This window comes from Chelonia mydas, chromosome 1, assembly GCF_015237465.2.
Source record: "Chelonia mydas isolate rCheMyd1 chromosome 1, rCheMyd1.pri.v2, whole genome shotgun sequence".
NCBI classification, from domain to species: domain Eukaryota; kingdom Metazoa; phylum Chordata; order Testudines; family Cheloniidae; genus Chelonia; species Chelonia mydas.
Genome location: NC_057849.1, coordinates 335,921,948 through 335,947,563, shown reverse-complemented (window position 1 = coordinate 335,947,563; position 25,616 = coordinate 335,921,948). Strand labels below are relative to the sequence as shown.

The window sequence follows — 25,616 nt, the reverse complement described above, 5'->3', positions numbered from 1 at the left end:
TGGGGCTCAGACCGGGGATCTATTCCTGGTTCTGCCACCAGCTTGGGGAGTGACCTTGGGCCTTTCATCTCCCCGTGCCCCAGTTTCCCCCACTGAATAACGCTACCTACCTCCTTTGCAAAACGCCTTGTGATCTATGGATGAAAAGTGCTATATAAGTGCTAGGTATTTGCAAGTGTGCAAATTACAAAACTCAAGGTCCTGTACAAACCCGCGTCATTCAAATGTCCCTCTTTACATACATAATCAGTGCCAAGCACTTAATTACATAGAGAAAAGTCATCTCGCCCCATCAGGGTAATCTCACTTTTCCTGCATGGAAGCAGCAGGGTGGGAGATTGCCTTTGTGGCCCCATTCCAACCCCTTCTGGGGTTGTTGAGGGCTCCACCCAAGGCAGGATCATCACGGGGTGGAACGCAGGTGGGCAGTAGGCCCATGGTGCAGTGAGCAAAGCAGCAGCCGGAGGAACGCATGTTCTATTTGGATCCAGCGGAGGAGACAGAGGCAGGAGGAGCTGATTTAAGCCCAGGTGTCTGCCGTGGTGGCTTGATTGTTCTGGCAGCAGACAGAAATTGAACGAAAGTGAGGCTGTGCGACTAAGTGCAGAGGGACCAAACCATTTGACGTCACGGGATGTTACACCTTTCACCACCCTGGTGTAGTTTTGCACTAAAAGAGAAAGCCCTGGCAGCAGTTGAGGGACTCAGCAAGGGGGACCTTGTGGAGTTCTCCTCCCCTTAGCTATTGCCAGCAGGTTTTAACGTGGGAGGGCTGATCATGCTTCTGATAATTACTATATAGTGGGAAGGCAAATTAAAAAATAAGTACCTATAAAGTTGCTGAGAGTAGAGACCTAATTATCTCCGTCATCTAAGCTTCATTGCAGGTGATATGGAAATTCCTTTTGGGGCTACTAAATGCAATTACTCAGAAATCTGCAGGGAGATGTCATCACTCTGTAATCACCCTGCATTTATTTACCAGTCAGCCTCATTACATACCATGTCATTAAACAGTAGTTACCTGCTATCCTGCGTTCCGCCACTTAAATCGCCACTGACATTTATTGAGAATGAAAGCTGCCCTGGATCCCCAAAGGGGACACTGCAGCCATTGGGGGATTAAATCTCCCTAGACACAAACGACACGACAGACTGGTGGTTCCCAGTTGCCTTGTGATTTTGCACCAGTTGATGGCATTAGACTGGGGCTCCTCATTTCCCATTCATCGAGCTGTGGAACGCTGCTCCAATTCCAGTCTTGTGAGCTACATGATGGGATAAGGGGCTGCAAAAACAAGCCAAGGTTGGTGAGAGCACACATACCTCTCCTGGAAATGGCTGCAGTGAGGCACTGGGTGTTTAGCAGGGTGTCCAGTTCCAGGTCTGATCTGAGAGGTGCCAAATGCATGCTGCAAGATATTATGTGCCCTCAGAGCGCATTAAAACCAATAGGCTCTGTCCTGAGAGGTGTCCTGCCCTTTGCTGGATCATGCCTCAGGATCAGAAGGAGGACCCCTGAGAACCATTCACAACAGCTGGAAGCTGCTATGAGTCTTCCCGTTGGGAATGGTGCTACTGCAATAGGCCCAGTGGTTATTATGGCATAGCGCCATCTTCTGGGCACCAAATATATCTAAAAGGAAGGTCCAGAGAGGTCAGCGGAAGTAGGCTAGAAAGAGACATGGAAACAGACAGGGAATGGGAACTGTCTGAGGGAACAACTAAATCCAGTCGCATCCATTATGTTCCTGATACAATAGTGTAATAGTGTAATTCACTGAAACTTCAGAGTCCCTGCTTGCTCAGGAATACTACAGCAAGTGTGGCAATAACGCACACTTGCCTGGAGAGCCTCTTTTTAAAATTACTGTAAAAACAAAACAAAATATCCCCCCTAAAGTATAGTTGTGGCCCCCAAAGCAAATAGTTCCATGATTAATATTTCCATCCCATTCTTAACTCACCCTGCATTGTCTATGTCTTCAGGAATAGCTAGAGGCCAAATTCTGTCCTCAGTGATGTTGGTGCAATCCCATGGATGCTTTGATTCCAAGGGACACAAGTGTCACCGGTGGCACAATCAGGCCCAACATGTTCGCATAACATCATTGATCTATTACTATTATTATTGATTATTATTTGTATGATGGTAGCACCTAAGAATCCCAGTCATAGGCCAGGACCCCATTTGCTAGGTACTGTACAAACATAGAACACCACCAACAAAGACAGTCCCTGCCCCAAAGAGTTTACAGTCTAAGTACAATAGAAGAGATAACAGATGTATACAGACAGACAGATTGGGGAGTACAGGAAACCAGTGAGGTAATATTGGTCAGCATGACCCCTGCAATATATGTTCCAGTGAAATTACAGGTTCAGTGCAGGAATCGCTGGGGGAAATTCAAGAGAGTGAATTTGTTTGTGGGAGGGCGGAGGGTGAGAAAACCTGGATTTGTGCTGGAAATGGCCCAACTTGATGATCACTTTAGATAAGCTATTACCAGCAGGAGAGTGGGGTGGGAGGAGGTATTGTTTCATGGTGTCTGTGTATATAATGTCTTCTGCGATTTCCACAGTATGCATCCGATGAAGTGAGCTGTAGTTCACGAAAGCTCATGCTCAAATAAATTGGTTAGTCTCTAAGGTGCCACAAGTCCTCCTTTTCTTTTTGCGAATACAGACTAACACAGCTGTTACTCTGAAATCTATGGCCTGGGTTATACAGAGGGTCAGACTAGAGGATGACAGTGCCTTCTGGCCTTAAAATCTATGAACACCAAAGCATAAGAAAACAAGTTGAAGATAAGCCTTGTGCACTAACTTTGCATTTCGTTCAGGAGGAGACAGGATCATGCAGGGAACCGTAATGAGGTACAGAGCCTTCCATTTCTAGCTGTGCAGGTTGGTAGTGACCAAAAGCTGTTACCATCTGATGGCTCTTGGGGACCTTATATGAAAGCAGTAGGTGATCTCAGTTGAGTCTTCTTAGGGCCTGACCCAAAGCCTGTTGAAGAAATTTCCATTGACTTCAACAGGCTTTGGATTAGGCCTTTAGGCCCAGATCCTCAAAGGTATTAGTTGCCTAACTCCCCATGGGCGTTAGCTGCCTAAATACCTATAAGGATCTGGGCCTTAGTGGATAAGCATCCAATCAGAATCAAACTGTCAGTCTGATGCTATTTGCTGTCAACCTGATGCTATTTGCTGTCAATCTGATGCATTCAGTTTAACCTTCCTCTCTCCTCCCTCCAACACACAGGCCTGTTTATGTCTGAATGTCTTGCTCTGTTTGAAAAACAGGGAAAAACAGTGACACCCTTTTCAAAGCAGCAGTGCAAATGGGTACCAGGGCAGTGAAAGACGCTTGAAACTTTTTTGAAACAGTGTTACAGCAAGTACAAATTGGATTTCCTCAATAAAAGTCTCTCATCAACTAGCCACATCCTTACCCCAGGGAGACGTTCCCTGTAAACAGCTCACATTCTTGTGTTGTTGTTGTTTTATCTTTAACAGTCTCGTACCGTATCTTGTCAAGATGTCAGCACTACAAATACTTTGACATTTTTAGTGCAGTGTTTGGATTGCAGGTTGGATTTTTCAGTCCTCCGTGCCCATATAAGTCAGTCTACAATACTTAATTTCTATCTGAGATCCTTCACTTCTATTACAAACAGATCCAGCACTTGGGAGATAAATTTTGTGGTAACAGTTTGGACTTTTTTATGAACCACCTGCAAGTTTTCTGCAAACAACATGTTTTATGGGAGCTCAAGGCAATGTTCACCCATCAAGACCTGACAGTAAGAGGAGGATGAATGAGGCCTTATCTCAGACGCACATGTAACCTTCTGTGTCCCCTGGCTTGACCTCCCTCTGCACTCATTTATGAAAATGATTCATCTTTAAAGAGCTTCCTCGTTCTGCCTGGAGGCAGTAGATCTTTCTGTGCTGGACTTGTGTAGGCCGAGGTTATAAACTTCAGTATGGAAAGCATATATGAGGGCTTAATTTTGAACATTAGGCAAAAAGAATGAGTACAGTATATAAACACTTAAAGGGATACTAACAGGTTAATAAGTAAGGGAGTTAAAAAGAAAAAGAAAGAAAAGAAAAAGAAAAAAACAACCCTCCAATGGTTCATATCTTTGTTCCAAATAATACCTTAGATTACCCAAACTGAAAGAATTTCTCAAAATCCAGTTCAGTTTTCATTGTATGTGCTGCCTGCTTTATATCTTGCTTTTCTTTTTGGAGACTGAAAATGAATTAATCAATTTCTAGTCAGTGTCACTTCCTGCTTCTGAGGGCTTCAGAGTAATGTGAACCATAGCTTCAAATTGAGCACTTTTTAGGGTTTATTTATGTATTTCAATTTCAATAAAAATTAAAAGACCAAGGCTCTAGGCACCCTCGACAATGTAATTAAATGAACAATGTGATTAAATCTCAACAGCATTAAAAGATTAGTTCAACAGGAACTTAGCCAGCCACCTACCAAATTCCTTTCTACTTCTTCATCATTATGGGAAGCATACCCTTCTCCAGAAACCCTAACAAATGGCTGAGAAATGCCCATCCAAATGCCAAAAGTGCATTTAAAAAAAACATTTGCTGGTGACACTCCTGCCAGCTTCTGACTCAGCAATGACCTGTTCATGTTTCTTGCAATCAGGCAGTTTTTCTAGTAAATTAGGTCCTGACCCTCAAGGTATTAAGGTTCCTAATTCCATAGATTGGAGTTAAGTCTTAAATCCTTTTGAGGATCATGAAACACTGAACAAGTGTCGCTAATATTCACCAGCTTTGGGACAGTGACTGTACTCTTTCGATTTTCTTTTCATTCTAATTGTTCATCACACTGCACCTATGTCCCACTGGACTATTTAACCCTGGCAACAATGGCAAAAATTCCACTTGGCATAGCAACATGCCTTGACCAAATAAAAACTATGTTGAACTGAAGTTAAGGTTGGGATAAGTTAAGGATAAAAACACTGCAGGGATGTTATACTTATGCCCAAATCAAGAACTGTAAAATCAGGAAATTCAGAGTTAAGATTAAACTTTTAAAAAATTTAATGTATTAAGGTATGGAAATGTACAGTTAAGGCACCTAAACAATCTTAACTCTGTCCTATAGTGACACCAAGAAATAAACATACCATTAGTAGTGTGATATAGTGTTTGAAGTTGTAAATTAAATGAAAATTATTTAAAAGACTCAATCTATTTAGTGTCCTCCCCCCCACAGTGTAACAGTTTTTATTGAATACAAAATTTGACAAATTTGAGGTATGTTTGGGGGTGTGTGTGCCTTATTCATCTGTTTGGTATTGATGACACTCGAGCCCAGATCCTCATCGGTATTTAGGTGCCTAACTCCCATTGAAATACTTTTGAGGATCTGGGCCTCAGTAAATATCACAAGGTGACTGTAGTGGTCCCTCGCTCTCCAGTGGGGATGGAGGCCACTCTGACTTGTCGTATTGAGTGGAACCTTCGGGCTCGGGTCGCGGGGCCAAGCCGTAAGTAGTCTATAGTTCTGGGTCTGTCTGACAGAGGCAAACAAACAACAAGAGTCTGGAGCTCTAGCCCTTTGGGTGGGGACAAGCAGGGAGCAGGCTGTAGCCTAAGCCTCCTGGCTAAGGCAGCCAGCAAACGCTCAGTTCTGAATTCAGGTAGAGATGAGCACCCACACAGTCTAGGGGCTCCAGAAAGGATGAGCACCCACACAGTCTAGGGGATTGTCATAAATATAAAGGGAAGGGTAAACACCTTTAAATCCCTCCTGGCCGGAGGAAAAACCCTTTCACCTGTAAAGGGTTAAGAAGCTAGGATAACCTCACTGGCACCTGACCAAAATAACCAATGAGGAGACAAGATACTCTCAAAGCTGGAGGGGGGGAGAAACAAAGGTTCTCTCAGTATGTGTGTTGCTTTTGCCGGGACCAGAGCAGGAATGCAGGTCAGAACTCCTGTAAAGGGCTAATAAGCAATCTAGTTAGAAATGCGTTAGATTCTGTTTTGTTTAAATGGCTGATAAAATAAGCTGTGCTGAATGGAATGTATATTCCTGTTTTTGTGTCTTTTTGTAACTTAAGGTTTTGCCTAGAGGGATTCTCTATGTTTTGAATCTGATTATCCTGTAAAGTATTTACCATCCTGATTTTACAGAGGTGATTCTTTTACTTTTTCTTCAATCAAAATTCTTCTTTTAAGAACCTGATTGCTTTTTCATTGTTCTTAAGATCCAAAGGTTTGGGTCTGTGTTCACTTATGCAAATTGGTGAGGATTTTTATCAAGCCTTCCCCAGGAAAGGGGGTGTTGGGTTTGGGATGATTTTCGGGGGAAAGACATTTCCAAGCGGGCTCTTTCCCTGTTATATATTTGTTAAGACGCTTGGTGGTGGCAGCAATAAGGTCCAGGGGCAAAAGGTAAAATACTTTGTACCTTGGGAAAGTTTTAACCTAAGCTGGTAAAAATAAGCTTAGGGGGGTTTTTCATGCAGGTCCCCACATCTGTACCCTAGAGTTCAGAGTGGGGAATGAACCTTGATAGGGATCCACTAGGGGTGAGAGCCCCAGCCGAGTCTAGTGTCCTAGCTTGGCAGACGGTAGATTGATGCAGGCCTCCTGGCCTACAGTGTGGAATCGGCCATCCAAGGGATAGGGTGGCTGGGGAAGGGGGATGCGGGCCCGCCCAACTCCACCGCCTCCCAGCCCAGGGTCCTAACAGCAGCGGAGTGGTCCACTACTGGATCAGCAGGGATTCAGCTGCAACACACTGACCTAGAAGCAGTCAGCTACGTAGCCGGACAGTCGTCGGCTGTCCCAGGGCTACTTCCTACCTCCCCAGGGTTTGGTACCTCTGGGATTCATAGGTCCTCTGGCTCCTCTGGGTACACAGCATATGGTAGTCCTGGCAACTCCCCTTCTGGGTCCATCTCCTCCAGGGGCAGGGTGTTGCAGAGCACAGATTCAGCTCCCGGCTCGTTTCCTTCCCTGACTCCTGATCAACTGAGCTCTCTTTTTTTTTGCACTGAATGCATCCGATGAAGTGAGCTGTAGCTCACGAAAGCTTATGCTCAAATAAATTGGTTAGTCTCTAAGGTGCCACTAGTACTCCTGTTCTTTTTGCGGATACAGACTAACACGGCTGCTACTCTGAAACCTGAGCTCCCTTTATATTTCCTGTCCTGCCCTAGTACTTCTGGTGAGTGGGGCGGGGTGGGTTTGGCTCCACCCACCAAGGGAAGTGTAGTGACCCCTCGCTCTGCAGTCCAGAGGGAAGCCACTTTGCCTTGCTACGGTGACCAATGGCAACCTATGGATTATTCACTAAATATCTAATATTAGTATTTGGTAGTCAAATTTAGAGATTGGTCACCCAGGTCACATGGTTTTGTTTATGGTACCTGAATGGATAAAGAGGAGGAAGGTCTGAATACACCTCATCCAGTTTGTCATAGGGAAAGGAAGGACTCAGGGGAAAGGGAGAGAGAGAGAGAGAGAGTCAGCAGGAGATAAGAAAGAAGCAACATGCTTCTGGAGCAGCACTAGTGGATCAACCACATGTGTTCACTGTTCAATAAGCTGGACCAGTTGTGAAGGTTCACACATTTGCAAATACCAAAGGTCCTGCCTACAGATGAATAGGACTGAAGCTGGATTCTACTGTATTCTATGCAGGTTCTTATACTTCACCCATCACGATGACATTGAAGTTCCTTCCTGGAGTTCATTAAGTTAGGTGACTAGCATCTAGCATGCATGATTATTTTCCTAGTATTTGACCAGCACTGATTTTAACCATGTGTTTTGGTTCAAATAATTTGATTTTTCACTTCTCCAAATAAGCTGCTCTAAAGTATACCTGAAGATTCCTTTCCTAGTGCCTTTCCTTTACCACATTAGAGTAACAATCTTGCATGTAAATGGTCCACCTTGAAAAGCGTGTGTCAAGATGGACTACTGAGATGCCAGCATGCCACTCCTGTCCAGTGGAGGAGACAGATGCAAGCTTATTTTAGCTTTGTGGTTTAAAAACACTGAATTTTGATCTAAGATGTGGAGGAGTGCTGGACCAGGAGTTCTATGGGGAACTGTGGTAAGGCAGCTGGCTCAATGAGTTAACTTCTGTTTGTAGACCAGGGGTCCTGGTCCATGACTGGAGTTCCTAGATGCTACGGCAATACAAATAATTATTAATAATAATAATTAATAACAATAATTAATAATAACAACTTCGGAAAAGCTGGACCAGATGGTGTAATTGGTGTAATTGGCATAGCTCCATTGATTTTTTACAAAAGCTCAGGATCTGGCCTTCTTTGTTCAAGAATCAGTACAGAATATCCCATTCCTAATGGTGCTCGTGAGCTGACTTAGTCCCTGTTAATCTGCACACCGACAGAAGGCTTGCGATTTCTTTGGTTCAGCCATCATACCCCTGTTGCACGCTGATATTACTTTGAGTGACGCTCAGAATCAGGAATCGCATTACAAAAAGGGACTTTTTGTGGGTGTTTTTTTTAGGGACTCAATAGTCTCTTACTATTTTGGTGCTCATGAAAAGCAAGTACCCCATAGTAGTGATTACTCCTGAACTGGGCAGATTGAATGGAATTTGATCCATCGACACCCCCCCAGCTCTGTTTTGCACCATCCCAGCTACAGTGCTCTTTCTCATGGGGAAAGACCGTGGAGTATTGCGCCATACTGCCTCGTCCTTCTGTGATGTGCCCAAACATCCATTAAGTCTGGCTTGAGGCTGACCGTTGGACTAATTTCACTTGTCTGACCTGAATTCCTTCTTTCATGTGGTGATTGTATTTATATTTGTATTTTTTTTTTCAGATTGAACGCTCCCTGGACTTTGAACAACTCTTGTTCTCACTTATTGGCATAGTTACAGCATTCCACTGGCAAGACAACTCCCTCCAGAAATTCCCAGAGCTTGGAACACAGCTTCCTCCCTCTCCACCTACGGTAGCTATGAAGCACATGCTGTACTATGCACACACATTCAGACCAGGGCTAACCTAAGTGGGCTGAGGCAGCCAGACCTGATAATAGCCCAGGACTCGATATAATAACACCGTGGAACCTGGAGAGGTTATGGAAAGTTGTATTTTGCCCCAAGGGCTTTTTATTGGGAAGGGAGGGGAAACTGCAGCAGGATTAGAACCAAGGTACCAACTGTGCCGCTGAGACATTCGTTTTGGGCACCCCCAGTTTTTTTGTGTTGCCCGACTCGAGACACCTGAAGCTAAACTCAGCTTTTCTATCCCATGGGTGTATATCACTCACTCCATCAGATTGAATTGTGCAGGCAGCTCTGACTCTGGCACCACCGAGTTAATTTATCCCATGAAATGAGGAAGCCTGAAGGACCAGGGGATTGGCTAACGAGGCTTCCAGCCTATGCAGATGTGGGAGAACAGCAGTGCAGGCTGGAACTTGTTTGCCACATTAGCTAGCTTCAGAGCCAGCTGTCAGAAAATGTAGAGGGGTGGGGTGGGAGGGGCGGGAAGAAAGGGGAAAATATTCCCAGTTGCATTTCTTCAAATGCAGGCAGTGCTTCCCAGGGGATAGCAAACTGGCTTGGGATATCTGGGTTCTAAGCCTGTTTTTTTCCACCGTGTTGCCTCATTTTCATGCACCCTACTGCTAAGCTGTGGTAGGAAAGGCTGGTTGCAGTATGTCTAGCTCTGCCAAAAGCAAGTTGTACCAGAAACGAAAGGCTTTCTTGAAGGATTTCCAGCCAGTGTTCAAAGATCCAATAAATTTGGATCATTCATTGAACTCTTTGGCTGAACATCCACACATATGAGTATTCTACTAAAGAAACCTGAGCCCCGGAATATGTGGGGTGGGTTTGTCACTGGCCCTACCTGTCTGTGCAGGGCAGTAAAGCAGTGAACCAGGCCCTCTTTGCACAGGCTGCCTGCATCACTAGCACGGAGGGGAGAAAAGGCTCTTCGGAGCTGTTCCTTCTTCCTCCCAAAGCTGTTTCTTCCCCTCACAGGTCCAGGGGAGATGAGCAGGAAATACAGCCTTGATTTTGATCCCTGCATGCATTAGCCAGTGCATGGAGGGGAAGTAGTTTGCTTCTGGGGTGAGTCTGTTGCAGATTACTGGCCCCCGGAGGAAAAGAGGAATCAGGGAAAGAATGATTGACAGCTGAAGTTCCTTTCCAGGTCTGCTCCTGGAATGGTGGTGTGATGTGTTACCCCTTGCTCATGGCTAGAGGTACGGGCACACACTAACCCTCTTTGAGCAACTGTCTGAGCCATCGCTATTGTACCTGATTGCTTTTCCTACCTTAATTGGAATCCAAGGGCCATAATAATGATCTGAGATTTTTAAAGTGAAGAAGAAGTGACTGGGTGGTTTAGTAGTGTCAGTGACCATAACCAATTCATGGGGCGAGTGATCGATCAGTGAGTGCTTGGGAATGCCATGTCTCAGGAATTATGAGGTGGTTAGCTGTCTTGAAAACATACTGTTGAAGCAATCGGAGGATAACATCTAAATCTGCTTATCGAAACCACTATCAGGAAGAGCTGACAAAAAATAGACGGTATGTTTATTAAAAGATCAGTTCTCTTTGTTAACTTTAGGTTCAAATTATATAGCCAGTAGACACTTATGTGTTATCTCATTGAGATATCAGTGACACTGTATTACAACATTATAGAGGGCTTTGTAGACTAGTGACAAGGAGCCGAGAGTTTTGCAACTGACATATAATTATCTAATGTACTAGGTGTGCCAAAAATCACTACTCTGGATGGATAAACTGAAAGCACAGAAAGCGAAACAAAAAATACCTGAAGGATTTGCTAAGGGGAGAGAGAAGGAAATAAGGTATCCCTGGAAAACAAATAATCCCCACTGAGGCCTCAATCCAGCAAAGCATTCAGACAAGTGCTTAACTTTAAGCATGTGAAAGGTCCCACTGAAATCAATAGGTTGACTCCTGGGTTTTAATTATGTGCTTAGGAGGTTTGCTGGATTGGGGCCTACCTGAATAACAGCTGGTGTGCTCATGCATTCTGAGGTTCAGAAAAAAATAGAGAGGGATTTGAGATAAATTTGGAACTGCTCACATTTGAATCTGGATCCAAATTATTCCAGATTTCCGGGTGTTTAGAGCTAGAGTTTTAGTTCTACCTTTCATGGCAATTAGGAACCAGATGCAAAGTTCAGATCTGGGATCAGATCAATGCAAGCAATCAGATCAAAATTCAGATCAATGGGAGTTAGGTGAAAATCTGGCTCCGTGTCTCCAGATGAGGGACCTTTCTGCTGGCAATGATACAGCATCTGCCCACCTGGCCCCTTTTCCTCTAGGACCACACTGGTTCCAAATGCTTATAAAATTGTGAACATTTTCACCCAGCTTTCTTCTGTGTTTTTTTTTTTTCAATCAAAATTCATTTCTTTAAATCAACATTTGAATCTCTGGGAACATTTTTTGATAAAGTTTTGACCAGTTCTATTTCTCATTGGAAAGCGGATGGTAGTCATGCGGTACAGGGGGAGAACTGAGAAAATTGAATCCAAACTCCTCCCACCCTCATTTCATTTGTCAAAAGTCCATTGAAAATCTTCATCCACATTTCAAATTTTAAAAAGAATTCAATCAGCCCTGATGTTTGACCTTTATTGGAGAATCAGTAATTATGCAAACAGAGAGATTCCCAGCCAGAGCTGCAAAATTCAGCGCCATCCTGGAATGATGTTTGTATTAAGGGCATAGCTTAGTCCTTTATAGAGATAGGGGCCAGAAACAACATTTGGGTGCCCCCAAAGCTCAGAGATATTCTGATATGGGGTTTGGATTTAGATCCAGTTGTAGGCCTACCTAACCTGTACTCCTGCCTCAGAGCTGCAAACATCATTGTATGAGGCATGAGCTTGTGCTTCACTGAGTTTTTCTACCTACAGACTCTCTGTAGCTGAGCAAAAACTCCAAACCAAAAACAGACTACTCATGGATTCCTTTTTATATGCCCCCATGTAATTACGCGCATGTGTGATCTGTGGGATTTTCATTTGAGACAGAGTAGACTAGTAATGGATTGCTTGTGAGCATGTGCAATCTGCTGATGACTCCACCATGTGGTGATACTGCTGTATTGCATCTAAATGTGGTTTCCTTCCCCCCACGCCCTTTTCTTCTAACTAGTTTTTTAAAAAGGGATTTAACTCTTCACCACAGGTGGTTTACTCTTGCATTCCTCTACCATATCTGAACGGATGCTACTGATAAGACCCTTCTACCAGCAGAATGCCATATCAGACACCTGACAGTCAGTGGTAAAGTGAGGTTGCAGAGCAAGAGGAGAAAAGAAGGCAGTGATGTAGTAACCACAAGTGATAATACAGACAGACATGTCACATCATACTTTATGCTCCAATGGGATCACAGAGCTGTACGAGGCAGGAAAGGGTGGCCCTGTGGTATGTTATAGGCATGTATGAGGTGAGAAAGACATGGTCTGGGAGAGGGACATGTACCTCCCTTTGTCTTTGCTCTCCCAGAGCTGTAACATCCCTCCCTGGGCAAGGAAGGCTGGCTACAACTTCCTTTAGAATCCAGCATTGCTGTTCATCACATGCCCATAAAAGCCATAGTTTAGCTTCAAGGTTATTTTTGAAATTCAGCTCTGTACCCATGTTCAGCCGGTTCCAGATCTCAGATACAGCCATGGGCTTTAGTTCTGACTCATCTCCATTTTACCTGTAGAATTTTGTACTTAGTCCTCATTTACATAACAGCTGTAGTCTGCTTAATTTTCCACTTGGGATCAGTATAGGGGACAAGATAATACCTCAAGGGGTCCCATTTGTGGAACAAAGTGCTACCGTCTGTGAGGCCTACAAAAACATGACGGTGACTTGGTTGTTGGGGTGCTGAGACCACTGCCTGTCATGCCGACCAACACTGTCTCCTTGTTTCCTTGTACTCCCCATTGGTCTGGATCCCCCTGTTGCCTCTTGTCTTATACTGAAATTGTAAGATCCTTGGGGCAGAGATCTTTTTTTTTTGTTTTGTGTTTGTACAGCACCCAGCTCAATCCATAAATTCGTAGATTCTGAGGCCAGAAGTGACCACTGTGATCCTCTAGTCTGACCTCCTGTGTAGCACAGGCCAGAGAACTTCCGCAAAATAATTTCTATTTGAACTAGGGCACATCTTTAATGAAAAAAAATCCAGTCTTGCTTTAAAAATTACTCGTGATGGAGAATCCACTACAACCCTGGGTAAGAGGTTCCAGTGGCTAATTAGCCTCACTGCTAAATATTTACACCTTATTTCTAGTCTGAAAATGTGGGGTCCTGGGCCATGCCTAGGTTTCCTAGGCACCACTGCAGTACAAACAATAGTATCAAAATCGGGCCCTTTTCAACCTGCTGGAGCAACCTGCTGAGCCACCAAATTGCCTTAGGGACACTGGTCTACCATGGACTTTCCTAGGAGTAAGACTTCAGTGGGAAAGTCCCTTTTCCAGACCTATGAGGTTCTGGAAAGTTTATCTTGATGTTTCTAACCTTTTATCTCTTGTTACTCATTTTGATTAAAATTCTAAAGTAGTCAAATTATGTTTAAACAAATGCTACGCACTTACCTTTGCATGGAGAAATGAATCAAATGCCCTGCTTGTGAAACAAGAGGAAAATAAATAAATGAATTAAAAAAATAAACCAGGCATGTTATAGTTTTAACGGTGAAAATTTGACTTCAATAGAAACGTAATAATGAAAATAAATTCAGCTCCCAGGTAAATGATTATCTTTCTGGGAAATTCCTTATCTTTCATTAACAATAATGCTCTTTATTTCCATCAGACCACCTTGCTTGGCATAACATCCAGCAAACATATTTCTCAAAGGCCAGATTCTATCCAATCTTTATAGGGGTGCACTGTTGTTGGGAATGGGGTAGCTGCATGGCACATATAATAGTCAGGAGAACTTGAAGTCTCTGTCCTCAGAGGACCAAGATGCTGCTCTCTCCCTGCTCCAGTTTAGTTGCACAGGGATCAGAAAGGGTAAGGAAGAGCCAGGGCCCATAAAGAGGCCACAGGAAGCAGAGCATATGTTAGAGCAGCCCAGGGGGTGCTCTAACTTATACACGGGGGTGGGCAGGTTCAGCATACAGGGAGCACAATGGCCTGTAGACACCCCTCTCACCCACAAGCCCAAGTCACGTGATTGGCTACACCGCATGGGATGTGATCTGTACATGCATTAACAGTTTCACACCTCCAGCTACGCATGTTGGTGGGGAAAGGCTGGGCTTTTTCAGCAGTAGCCTGGTTTTTTACAGGGTGAATCCTACATGGCTATTTTATAGTAAGTTGTTTTAAAGAACAGACCCCTAAACAGCAACATGCTTTGTTCCAGAGCTACCCCCCTGCCCATTATATGTTGCAGACTCACGATCCTTTTGAACTTGATAAGTGATGGTTTTGGCTGGAGTAGACCAGTCAGATGCAGGTACTACGTCACCCCGAGCCTCAGTGTGTCACTGGGCAAGCTATTGGGTTCTTGTTTACTCAGTAACAATTCATGGCCTTGCTTTCAAGTGGGGAGGAGGGAGTCAAAAAGAAATGTGTCCTTTGGTATTTTTCAGTAGCATGATTGCTATACAGCTCTTCAAAGGACGGGGCTATTGAAGAGCAGCAGAAGGGATGGTGAAGGGATCACTGTGTCCCTTGTACTTGAAGCTTGGCAGAGAAACCAGAAGAACCTGCAGAACCTGCGAGAGGGAATAAGAGGAGTGGCCAGGGCTAATGCATTGTCCTCTTGCATTGCATCTGAAATTGACCTTATTAGTTGGCTGTACAGGATGACGGAACTGGGGCTTCTGTAAGGAGGCAAAGCACATGCACAAAGACAAAGCAAGGAAAAGGAATGCAAAGGAATCTGAATGGCAAGGTCATGTGGGAGCTTGTTGTTGTGCTCAATGAGTTTCTATTTATGGACTTCTCTGGCCTCTGCCACTGTTATCTGACCACCCCACAGTCTCCAATACGATTGTTCTCACAACCCTCCTGTGAGGTAGGGAAGTGTCCTTATTCCTTTGTGTAGGTGGAAATGAGGCCCAGATCCCCAAAGGGAGTTGGGCACCTGGATACCTTGGAAGGACTGGGCCAGAGAGACTAAATCCAAGGTCACACAGAAATGTTGCTGGTCAAAACTGTCTTTTCATGGAAAATTGGCCTTTCAACGCAGCAAAATGTTTTGCAAGAAAAGTCTGTTTGCTGTGGCTTTTTTTGTTTTAGTTTTTGTCAAAAGATGGAATGCCCAAAACTGAAATATTTTGATTGTCAGCTGGAATTTTGGAATGTTAGAGTTTCTGCCAGAAAAAAATATCAAAATGTCCCATGCCAAACAAAGCCATTTTCCAACCAGCTCTGCAGGTAAGGTTAGTAGAAAAGCAGAGAACTGAACATAGGTCTCCTGAATCGCCTGCAGGTGCCTTGGCGACAAACCCACCTTTCCCCCATGCCATCATTCCACTTGCCTCACTGTTATATTAGCCAAATGTAGTAAGTGCACAGTGTATGCATATAAAATGATGGGGTCTAAATTACTGTTACCACTCAAGAAAGAGATCTTGGAGCCATTGTGGATAGTTCTCTGAAAACATCCACTCAATGTCCAGGGGCAGTCAAAAAAGCAAACAGAATGTTGGGCATCATTAGGGAAGGGATAGATAATAAGACAGAAAATATCATATTGGCTCTATATAAATCCATGGTACGCCCACATCTTGAATACTGTGTGCGGATCTGGTCGCCCCATCTCAAAAAGACATATTGGAATTGGAAAAGGTTCAGAAAAATGATCAGGGGTACGGAACAGCTTCCATATGAGGAGAGATTAATAAGACGTGGACTTTTCAGCCTGGAAAAGAGATGACTAAGGGGGGATATGATAGAGGTCTATAAAATCAAGACTGGTGTGGAGAAAGTGAATAAGGAAGTGTTATTTACTCCTTCTCATAATGCAAGAACTAGGGATCACCAAATTAAATTAATAGGCAGAAGTTTTAAAACAAACAAAAGGAAGTATTTTTTCACACAATGCACAGTCAACCTGTGGAACTCCTTGTCAGGGGATGTTGTGAAGGCCAAGACTGTAACAGGGATCAAAAAAGAACTAGATAAGTTCATAGAGGTAGGTCCATCAATGGCCATTAGCCAGGATGGGCAGGCATGGTGTCCTTAGCCTCCGTTTGCGAGAGGCTGGGAATGGGCGACAAGGAATGGATCACTTGATAATTACCTGTTCTGTTCATTCCCTCTGGGGCACCTGGCATTGGCCACTGTTGGAAGACAGGATATTGGGCTAGATGGACCTTTGGTCTGACCCAATGTGGCCATTCTTATGTTCTTATGTGTGCTGTCACAATGCTAGAAAAACACAACAGTGTAATTATAGTGCATTCCACAGTGGGGCCAGTGGAGGTTGTAATGATACAGGCGCACTGCACAAAACCAATGAAACCAAAAAGCACAGCTTTTCTTAAGCAGGAGTTGGTGAAGCTGGAGGGGTTGGGTTTTGTGAAGGGGTTAATAAACTGAGCTCTCTCTCTCTCCCTCTGTCACAGGGGTTACACCGTGAACATTGCTGTTATCTCAGTGTCTGACCTCCCACCATTTCTGGTAGGTTGCGTCTTGGACTCCGCACTTACGCCGCACCCTAGAGATGCAGGAATAAGCTGGGCTGTGAGGCCCTGCAGCAGGTGGCCTGGACCCTGGACTCTTCCAACACATGGTCCAGTGCAGCTGAGCCAAAGCAGGGTAGATGAGTGTTAAAATTTGCTGATGGTATCATCCAGCAGCTGATTGCTATTGTCCTGCAGCAGCTGGGGCCGGGGAAGTAATTGTGCCTCAAGTACGCCACCCCTTGTCCCGGGCTGGGCCTCCAGGCACCATCTAGCCCTCAGAGATTTGAGTTAAATCAGTCCAAAACCACAAGGGGAGCTGTCCTACCCCGCTGCCTCCTCTTTGCCCCCTGCTACTCCCTGCTCCCCAAGCACGGAGACTATTTGCAGTGCAAGCTGGACATTTCACCCAGCTATAACTAGTCATGAATAGGGCTCATAATAAGCACATACCTGGCTCTAGCCCCTTTCATCTGAGGCTCTCAAAGTGAGTTACAGACCTGAATGAACAAAGGCTCTCAGTAGTCGTGGGCAGTAGGAAATATGTCCCTGTAAACGATGGGGAGTCCGCAGGCAGAGGGACGCCATGGAAAAGAGCTCCGCGTTGGAAGGTGGATTGTCTCTGGGCAACTGCAATCAGAGAGATGGGAGAGTGAGAGCGACGCTGGAGGGAAGGGCTGACGGTGCGGCAGCACGGGCGGGCAGGCTCCCAGCCGACCGCATCAGCAGCACCCAAACCCGACGCTCACTCATGCGGAAGACAGACCTGCACAGCGAGTGTGGTGTCACCCCGTCCACAGGGGCATAACTACAATGGTGCAAGGGGTGCAGTCGCGCCAAGGCCCTCAAGGTGATGGGGGTGTAACCAGAGAACGATTTTGATATCGAACCTGGTAGTCTGGAGAGAAATGGGAGGGCGTACCATCCTCTCTCTGGAGATAGAAGAGGCTTGTGTCCTCACTGGTACTGTGGATAGGACCCAGCCATCCAAGAGTGTATAGCCATTGTCTGGAGATGTACCCGGACGGTATATACGAATTCCCTCCAGCTGTCTGGAGATCGGGGTGGAGGGCTATTCCTTCTGGCACTGCTACCATGGGAGTGCTTGGATTTAGCCACAAGGCATCTACCCCTTCGTGCCACTGCCAGCCTGGCAGAAGTTGAGCTGCAGTGTGCCAGAGCAGAGACCTGACTAGGGGAGAGCAGGGTGGCTGCCCACCGTCCCCACCAGGGCACGGGATGACTGGGATGAGGGGCCTGTTTGGCTGGGGTGACCCCAGGCCCTGGGCCTGAGCAGCTGGCAAGGACACACGGAGAAGACATGGGGGGATTGCAGTTCTGTGGCATGTGGGGGGAGCAGGGGCCCGGAGACTGAGCGCAAGGTGAAAACACTGACAACTTTGCCTGGGAGGGGAGAGGGGAAGCTGGGGAATAGATCAGAGCTGGGGGGTGGGGGAAGGAGGCTGGAGGCCAACAGGGTTGAGCCTGGGGGCTGGATTGGAGCTGTTGAGGGCAGGGGAAGGGGATTGAAGCAGAGCGGGGGGGTCTGGATTCAACTTGGAGAGATGGGGAGAGTGTGGGAGGAAATTGGAGTGGAACTGGAGGGGACTGAGGGGGGATCTGGGGGAGGGCTTGTAGGGGCCTGAAATGGGACTGGGGGTGGGTTAAGGAAGTGGGGGGGGGGGCGGAGGGGAGCTAAAAAGGCTGGTGGGGGGTTAAGGGAGAACTGGGGGGGGCTGGATCAGAATTGGAGGGGAGTGAGGGGATCATGGGGGGAACTGGAGGGACAGGAGGGCTGGACTGGGGCTATGGGAGAGCTAAGCAGGAGCTGTGGGGCTGGATGAGGGCCGTAGGAGGGGCTGGAGAGCAGCCAAGCTAGGGGATGGGGAGGCTGGATTGGGGCTGTGGGGGAACTGAAAGGGGGGCAGATTTTGGAATTGGGAAGGGGGCCCCTTACCTATTTTGCACGGGGTCCTTGTTGCAGCACTGTCCATCATGGGCAGCCCATGCTGCAACAGGCATAGGTGTATCGCAACCCCTGTGGAATGACAACAGTGCTTTGCGTACATACGGCATCTTCCCTCAGAAGTTCTCACGGCCTTATGCATGTATTAATTAATCCTCACAACACCCATGTGTGGTAGGCACAGCAATGTCACAGGCAAAGTAATTTCAGAAGCAGTGTCTTTAATATCATATTCCCACGTTCGCACTGCATCCTCTCTGACACAATATTATATATTATTTCCTCAGCCTGCCTGCTGTTATTCAACTCTGTCTTATGCCTTACCGCATTCTATACATATGATTAGTATTTGTTATTTGTATTATGGTAGGACCTACCAATGTCAGGCATCCCACTGGATACACACACACAGTAAGAGACAGTCACTGCCCATGCAAGAGTTTACAATCTGAAAAGACATGACACACAAAGAATGAAATCTTTCTGTAGAGCTAAAGATAGTTAGATTTTTTTTTTCGTTGAAAAGCAATTAGTAAAAAAAAAAGAGGTCTTTTAGTCAAAATTATCATTGAAAAATTTACGTTTTGAGAAGATTTTTCACTGAAAGAAACCCAGACATCAAAATCATAAGGTTTTTTGCTTTTGGTACAAAAATAAATTAATAATAATAATAATAATTTTTCGGTAACCCAAAAATGTTTACCAAAGTCCTACATTTTTTTTAACTGAAAACAATTTTTGGATTTTGGTGGTTGGATGAAAAAATGAAAACCATCGAATGAATTTTTTCCTCCTGATTTTTCAGAATTGCCAACGTACTGAAAAATCCTACAGTCACGCAGCTCTCGTCCCATACTTTAGAGATACTGGGTCACACAGCCATCCCTCATATGGAATGCTAGGTGTTCACATCTTCAGCTCATTCATTCTGACTTCTCATATTCCTTTCTTTTCCTGCATGGGAGTTTGCTTATGGGAACATATAGTGATTGTGAAGAAACAGGCAAAGTAATTGCTCCATTTAAATTATCAGAGGTGTAAGTAACATCCCTTTAAAGATATGTGTGAACCAAATTCTGCTCTCATATACCTGAGTGTGATCCCCATTAACTTCAGTGAGAGTGATGTGTGTATCTCCAAAGGCAGAATTTGTTCCTATCTATTAATCTACCTCCTACTTACTCTAAACGTATCTATTTTCTGTCTGCTTAACTCTGTTAATTAGTGAATGTTTGTAAATCACTTTGGTGATGTAAAGCCATATATAAATGCTAAGTATTATAATTATTTTTATCTGCCTGCCCGTATCCTTTTACCTATTTGGCTGTCTACCTTCACTATGTATACTAATAAAAATAAATACAATACATAGCACTTATATGGTGTTTTTAATCTTCAAAGTACTTTACAAACATTAACTAATTAATTTAATCTAGCCATCTTGCAAACAACTGCTTCAACCAACCGGTGGTTTTTGTTTCTGTGAAAGAATATGCTTTGCAAAAAAAAAAAAAGAGTTACATTGTATTTTATTATTTTTTAAAATACTTTACTATGATGTGGTAATAAATAGGTAGGGTGACATGGATTCCAAGGCCACTGTAGGGACCACTGTGATCATCTAGTAATCTGACTTCCTGTATAACACAGGCCATAAAACTTCCCCAGAATAATTCCGAGAGCAGACCTTTGAGAAGAACATCCAATCTCGGTTTAAAAATCCCCCCTGCTCCTTGGTAAATTGTTCCAGTGGTTAATTACTAGCACCCTTAAAAATGTACACCGTATTTCCAGTCCAGTCTGTTGAGTAAGGAATGCACAGTAGTGGTGCGTTAGCTGGGTAACATAGCATATCAGTAATGTCATATAATGGCCCGACCACGGTGAGATATCAAAGCACAATTGTATTTTAGGCTTAGCTCTGACTGTATGTGCTCGCATGGCTTTAAGGCAGATACTTCATATTACCAAAGTGTTATGGGTTTTGTTTTTTTTTTCAGTGCTGATTATATAGAAGCTACTGCTAAATATTTCTGCTAACTCCCCTTCTAAAGATCGTTTTCAAACAAGCGTTAAGGCTAAGATTGTCAAAGATGGGTGCTTACCATTAGGCTCCTGGTTTGGATCGTCAAAGGGACTTAGGCTCCTAACTCCTATTGAAATCAGTGGGCGTTGGGTACCTAAACCCCTTTGAGGATCTTGGCCCTAGTGCTAAATCCATACTGAGGCACCTAAATAAGTGGCCTTATTTTCAGAAGTTACGAACACCTTCTGACATGAACAGGACCTGCTCACTCTTCAAACTGAGGCTTAAATATGGATTTAGGATCGTGCCTTTCTTTGGGTATCTATTTAAAAAAATATCGTCCATTTATTTTGTACTGACTGTTATTTATATTGTGGAAGTAGCACCTACGGGTCTCAACTGAGATCGGGGCCCCACTGTGGTAGCTACTGTACAACACCCCCTGCCCAACAGTGCTGATAGTCTAACCCAGAGGTGGGCAAAGTACGGCCCGCGGGCCACATCTGGCCCGCAGGACCGTCCTGCCTCGTCCTTGAGCTCCTGGCCGGGGAACCTTGTCCCCGCCCCTCCCCTGCTGTCCCCTCTGCCCCGCAGCCACACCGCCGCATGGGCAGCACTCTGGGCAGCGGGGCTGTGCGCTCCTGCAGCGCAGAGCGGCAGCGTGTCTAGCTCTGGCCTGGCGGTACGGTTGCCAGACATGCTGCTCTGAGCATCATGGTAAGGGGGTGGGGGGTTGGGTAAGGGGCAGGGGATCCTGGGGGGCAGTCAGGGGACAGGGAGCAGGGGGCGGTTGGATGGGGCTGAGGTTCTGGGGGGGGCAGGGGATGGGGAATGGGTGGGGGTGTTAGATGGGGGTGTTAGATGTCCCTGGGGGCAGTTATGGGCTAGGGTCCCGGGAGGAGGCAGTCGGGGATAAGGAGCGGGGGGAGGAGTTGGCTGGGGGGTGGTTCGGAGGGGGGCAGTCAGGGCAGGAAGTGGGAGGGGGCAGATAGGGGGCGGGGGCCAGGCTCTTTGGGAAGGCACAGCCTTCCCTACCCGGCCCTCCATACCGTTTTGCACCCTGATGTGGGCCTTGGGCCAAAAAGTTTGCCCAGCCCTGGTCTAACCAGACAAGGCAGATTGAGGAAGTGAGTTGCCCAAGTTCATGCAGTAGGTCAATGACAGAGCTAGGACTGGACTCCAAGCCTGTTGACTCCCAGTCTACTACTTTATCACAGAGTCATAGAATCATAGAAGATTAGAGTTGGAAGGGACCTCAGGAGGTCATCTAGTCCAACCCCCTGCTCAAAGCAGGACCAACCCCAACTAAATCATCCCAGGCAGGGCTTTGTCAAGCTGGGCCTTAAAAACCTCTAACGATGAAGATTCCACCACCTCCTTAGGGAACCCATTCCAGTGCTTCACCACCCTCCTAGTGAAATGGTGTTTCTTAATATCCAATCTAGACCTCCCCCACTGCAATTTGAGACCCTTACTCCTTGTTCTGTCATCTGCCACCACTGAGAACAGCCGAGCTCCAGCAGAACATGCTGCCACACAACTGGCAACGTGTTGAGACAATCTGTTCAGGTTTAAACCTTCAAATCTGTTATTATTCCTAACACCTTTGATGGTTCAAAATCTGAGATTTTTTAAAATATACTTTGTCACCTTGAAAACTGTTTGTTTGCTATTTGTTTTCACTTTTAAAATAGATTAGTCAGTTTCACTTTGATGGCTAGTCAGTTTCCAGTTCTGGTTCTCATATATTAACAGAATGCTGTAATGTTTGGGTTGCAAACAACTCTCTAAGGGCCTGGTCCTACCTTCACTCAGCAGAGAGATGGGAATTTTGCTGCAGGATTAGGCCCCCATTCAAAAAATGGACCACTTCCATAGTTAAAGTAGGCAGGATTCGCCCCTCAATTCCAACAAAAACCTGTTTTCGCTGTGTTTTTTTTTTTTAATGGAATTTTCTACAGATTCTATTATATTTGCTTACGTAGGCAGAATGCAATTGGAATTTGACCACAGTATCAGCGCCCACCTCCTTACACGTGTCAAGGAGCCTTTGAGGACCACTAGCGATTAGGGGGTGGATTCTGCATCGCGTCCAAGTTGGCACCCTTAGCAGCACGGTTCTGCCTAGCACCATGCTGAGGTTTAAATTTGGTGCTGCTTCAGTGGGCACAGTGGGCACAGTGCCTCCTGCTGAATTCCCATCACCACTCCCTCTGCTTTTCATAAACCATTGAATTGTTATTTTTACTCCTCCTTCTGCTCTAACAATTAAAATTAGATCCAAATTCTCTCACAGCCTGAGACTTTGTATGCCCGGTAACATCTCAACGCACTTAGCATCATTGATTTATCCTTCTCAGAGAACAATACACCACAGCTTTATTTTGTGTGAGAGCCTTCAGACAAACTGCATCCCAAACCAGGAAACAAATTGAAATAACAAATCAGAGCAGAGGTAGAGAAAGCTACGGATGGTTTTGTGGATGAGGCAGTGACTTGGGAGTCAGGAGACCTGGGCTCAGCCATAGACTCCCTTAATGACTTTGAGCATGACACTATCTATCCTGTGTTTTAGTTCCCCATTTCTAAAGTGGGTATAACACCTCCCTATTACAAGGCAGTGTTGTGAGGATAAAATCCGCTGATGACTGTGATGTGCTCAGCTGCTCTGGAGGTGAGTGCTGTGTAAGACCCTAGATAAATAATGGCAGGCAAGGAAAGATGATTTCACAGAGAAAGACACACAGGTAGCCTCTTCCAGGCAGATGGGAGGGTTCTTGCAACTGCTGCGGCTAGATTGTCTGGAGGGACAGTGTGGGCTAGAGAAGGGGAGAGATTGGAATAGCAAGACATAGAAAGAGACAAGGTTAAGGGGTCAGAATAGAAAAAGCCAGGTCAGCAATCTTCTGGTCTTTGCTTTAAAATGATGAAACCTCAAAACAACCACTGAGGATTTGCAAAAGGAATGAGAGAGAGAGAGAGAGAGCGCATTTATGTAGCCCAGTGACGCTGGAAGGTGCTGCCATCTGAACGTGGATAGGTGAATTGACAAGTCAAGGTGACTTCAGAGCCAGTTTATAGCAGCAAGTAAAAGATCATAAGGAATCTGATTCAAAACAGATTAGGCGGTAATTCCCCTACCTGCACTATGCAGTGAATGGTTAACACAATGCCCTTTACAGATGCAAAACCCCTGAAATGCCTCTCTGGGGAGAAAGGAAAAAACAACCAACCGACTGATAGAAACTTGAACCTCACAGTTCATTTGAATTCAGAAGGAAAAATGTTCAGAGGGAATGTTATTTAGACATTTTCCTCAATGATGCGGAGGAAGACAGAACATGTTTTTAATTGCAAAGCCAAATGGTTATACATGGGTCTTGTCATGCTTGTGAGAACTTGTTCCTTCAGAGCTGCCTCCCCCCGCACTACTTCCCCCCCACCAAGACAGGCTTGCCAAGACTTTGTCTAAGAATGGTTACAGTTAAAACACGAAGCTTCACAGGTATTTTTGGAGAAGAAGTCAATCTGTCAGAGGTGTCATCAGAACTGGATATATCTGCCCATCTGTTACCACTTGCTAATTACAGATTCAACTACTAATTGTCATAAATCTCAGCACAAAACATGCAACAAAATGCACTTGAAAAAAAAATGGACCAAACAGATTTGACAACCGAGTCACAAGGCAGAAACGATCAGTCCCTTTGCCACCGTGAGCCCTTTTACTGTTTAATATTCCAGTGGATACATTTATTGTTATGTCAGTTTGCTTGGGGCAACATTGCTGACATTCCGTAACAGGAATGGTGCGTGAACATGGCAAGAAATAAACCAACTTTTCTCAGGAAGATTTTCCCTAATAAAGCCAGACATTTCTTTAAGGGCAGTCCTGGATATGTTATAAGGCAAAGCCTCACAAAACTATAGGGCTTTCTTTCTTAGGGGTCAGACTGTCATGAACTTTGGCTTTAGTCCCAAAAATGAAAGCAAATCTCTGTCAAGAAACCATCTCCTGTCATAACTATGTGAAACCACAAATTGTGCGTGGTTTTGATGCGAAACCAGATTGCCCCCTGAAACTGGGCTCCAAAAGTTAACACTCTGCAGATTTGATTAACCTAACCTTAGTTCTGAGTCTAAAAATAAACCCAAACCTAAGCGAGTTTCATGCAGCTTTGGATCTCATCTCCAGCATTTTAAACAGATCTAGTTATTAGTATTTTAAAGTGCAGTTATGCTCCGAAAATTGACTGGGTCCTATGTGTTTTTGGGTACCACAATTTTTGGTGGGGCCAACTTGAGACAGCTCAATAGGGCCTGATGTTGGGAAAGTGGTGAGCATCCACCCTCTGAAAATCAAGCTCCTTCAAAGTAGTTCTGACACAATTAAATTTGAGAGTCGCTTACTGTTTAACGGACCATTTTTCAAAGTACCCTCTAGTCCACATGGGTTGTCTTGAAAAATTGCTGTTCCTCATTGGGCTCTAAGCGATATCTTCAAGTGCTTCATTCTGAAGGAGCATCTGTCATGGCAGAGAGCTAGTCTGTGAGTGACTGGCATCTTGGGCTATCGCCCAAAGAGGGCAGAGTTAAGCTTGCATTGATGGAAGCAGGCCTAAAACATTAGAAAAGTCACTTTATTTCTGTGTTCAAACAGTGGCATCTGAATAAATGGGGCTCAGTTATGGTTTTACCCTGAGGACGGGGCAGTGCATTTGGTTCTGTGCCAGGAGCGGACCAAGAACCAGATTGTGGCTCAAAGTCGCCATTGGCTTCCTGGATCTCCCTGTTGCTTTGGAGAGGGTGAATAATCAGCACCAGCCCTGTATCTGGCTCCAATTACTTTCCTCGCCTGCCAACTCCCCATCTACCTATGCAAGAAAAAACGTTGCCAGCTAGGGTATATGTGTAAGTCACACCCACTCTTTGTG

The 25,616-nt window shown here is 45.1% G+C and overlaps 1 long non-coding RNA gene across 1 annotated transcript in view; it reads left to right on the top strand.

Annotated features, from left to right (window-relative positions):
• The window catches only part of LOC114018676, a 55,224-nt gene that overhangs the window by 1,769 nt on the left and 27,839 nt on the right, over positions 1-25,616 (top strand). Inside the window, exons 2-3 of the long non-coding RNA XR_006292749.1 lie at positions 8,863-8,994; positions 16,634-16,688. This is a non-coding gene — a long non-coding RNA (uncharacterized LOC114018676). The remainder of the gene's footprint in view (positions 1-8,862; positions 8,995-16,633; positions 16,689-25,616) is intronic.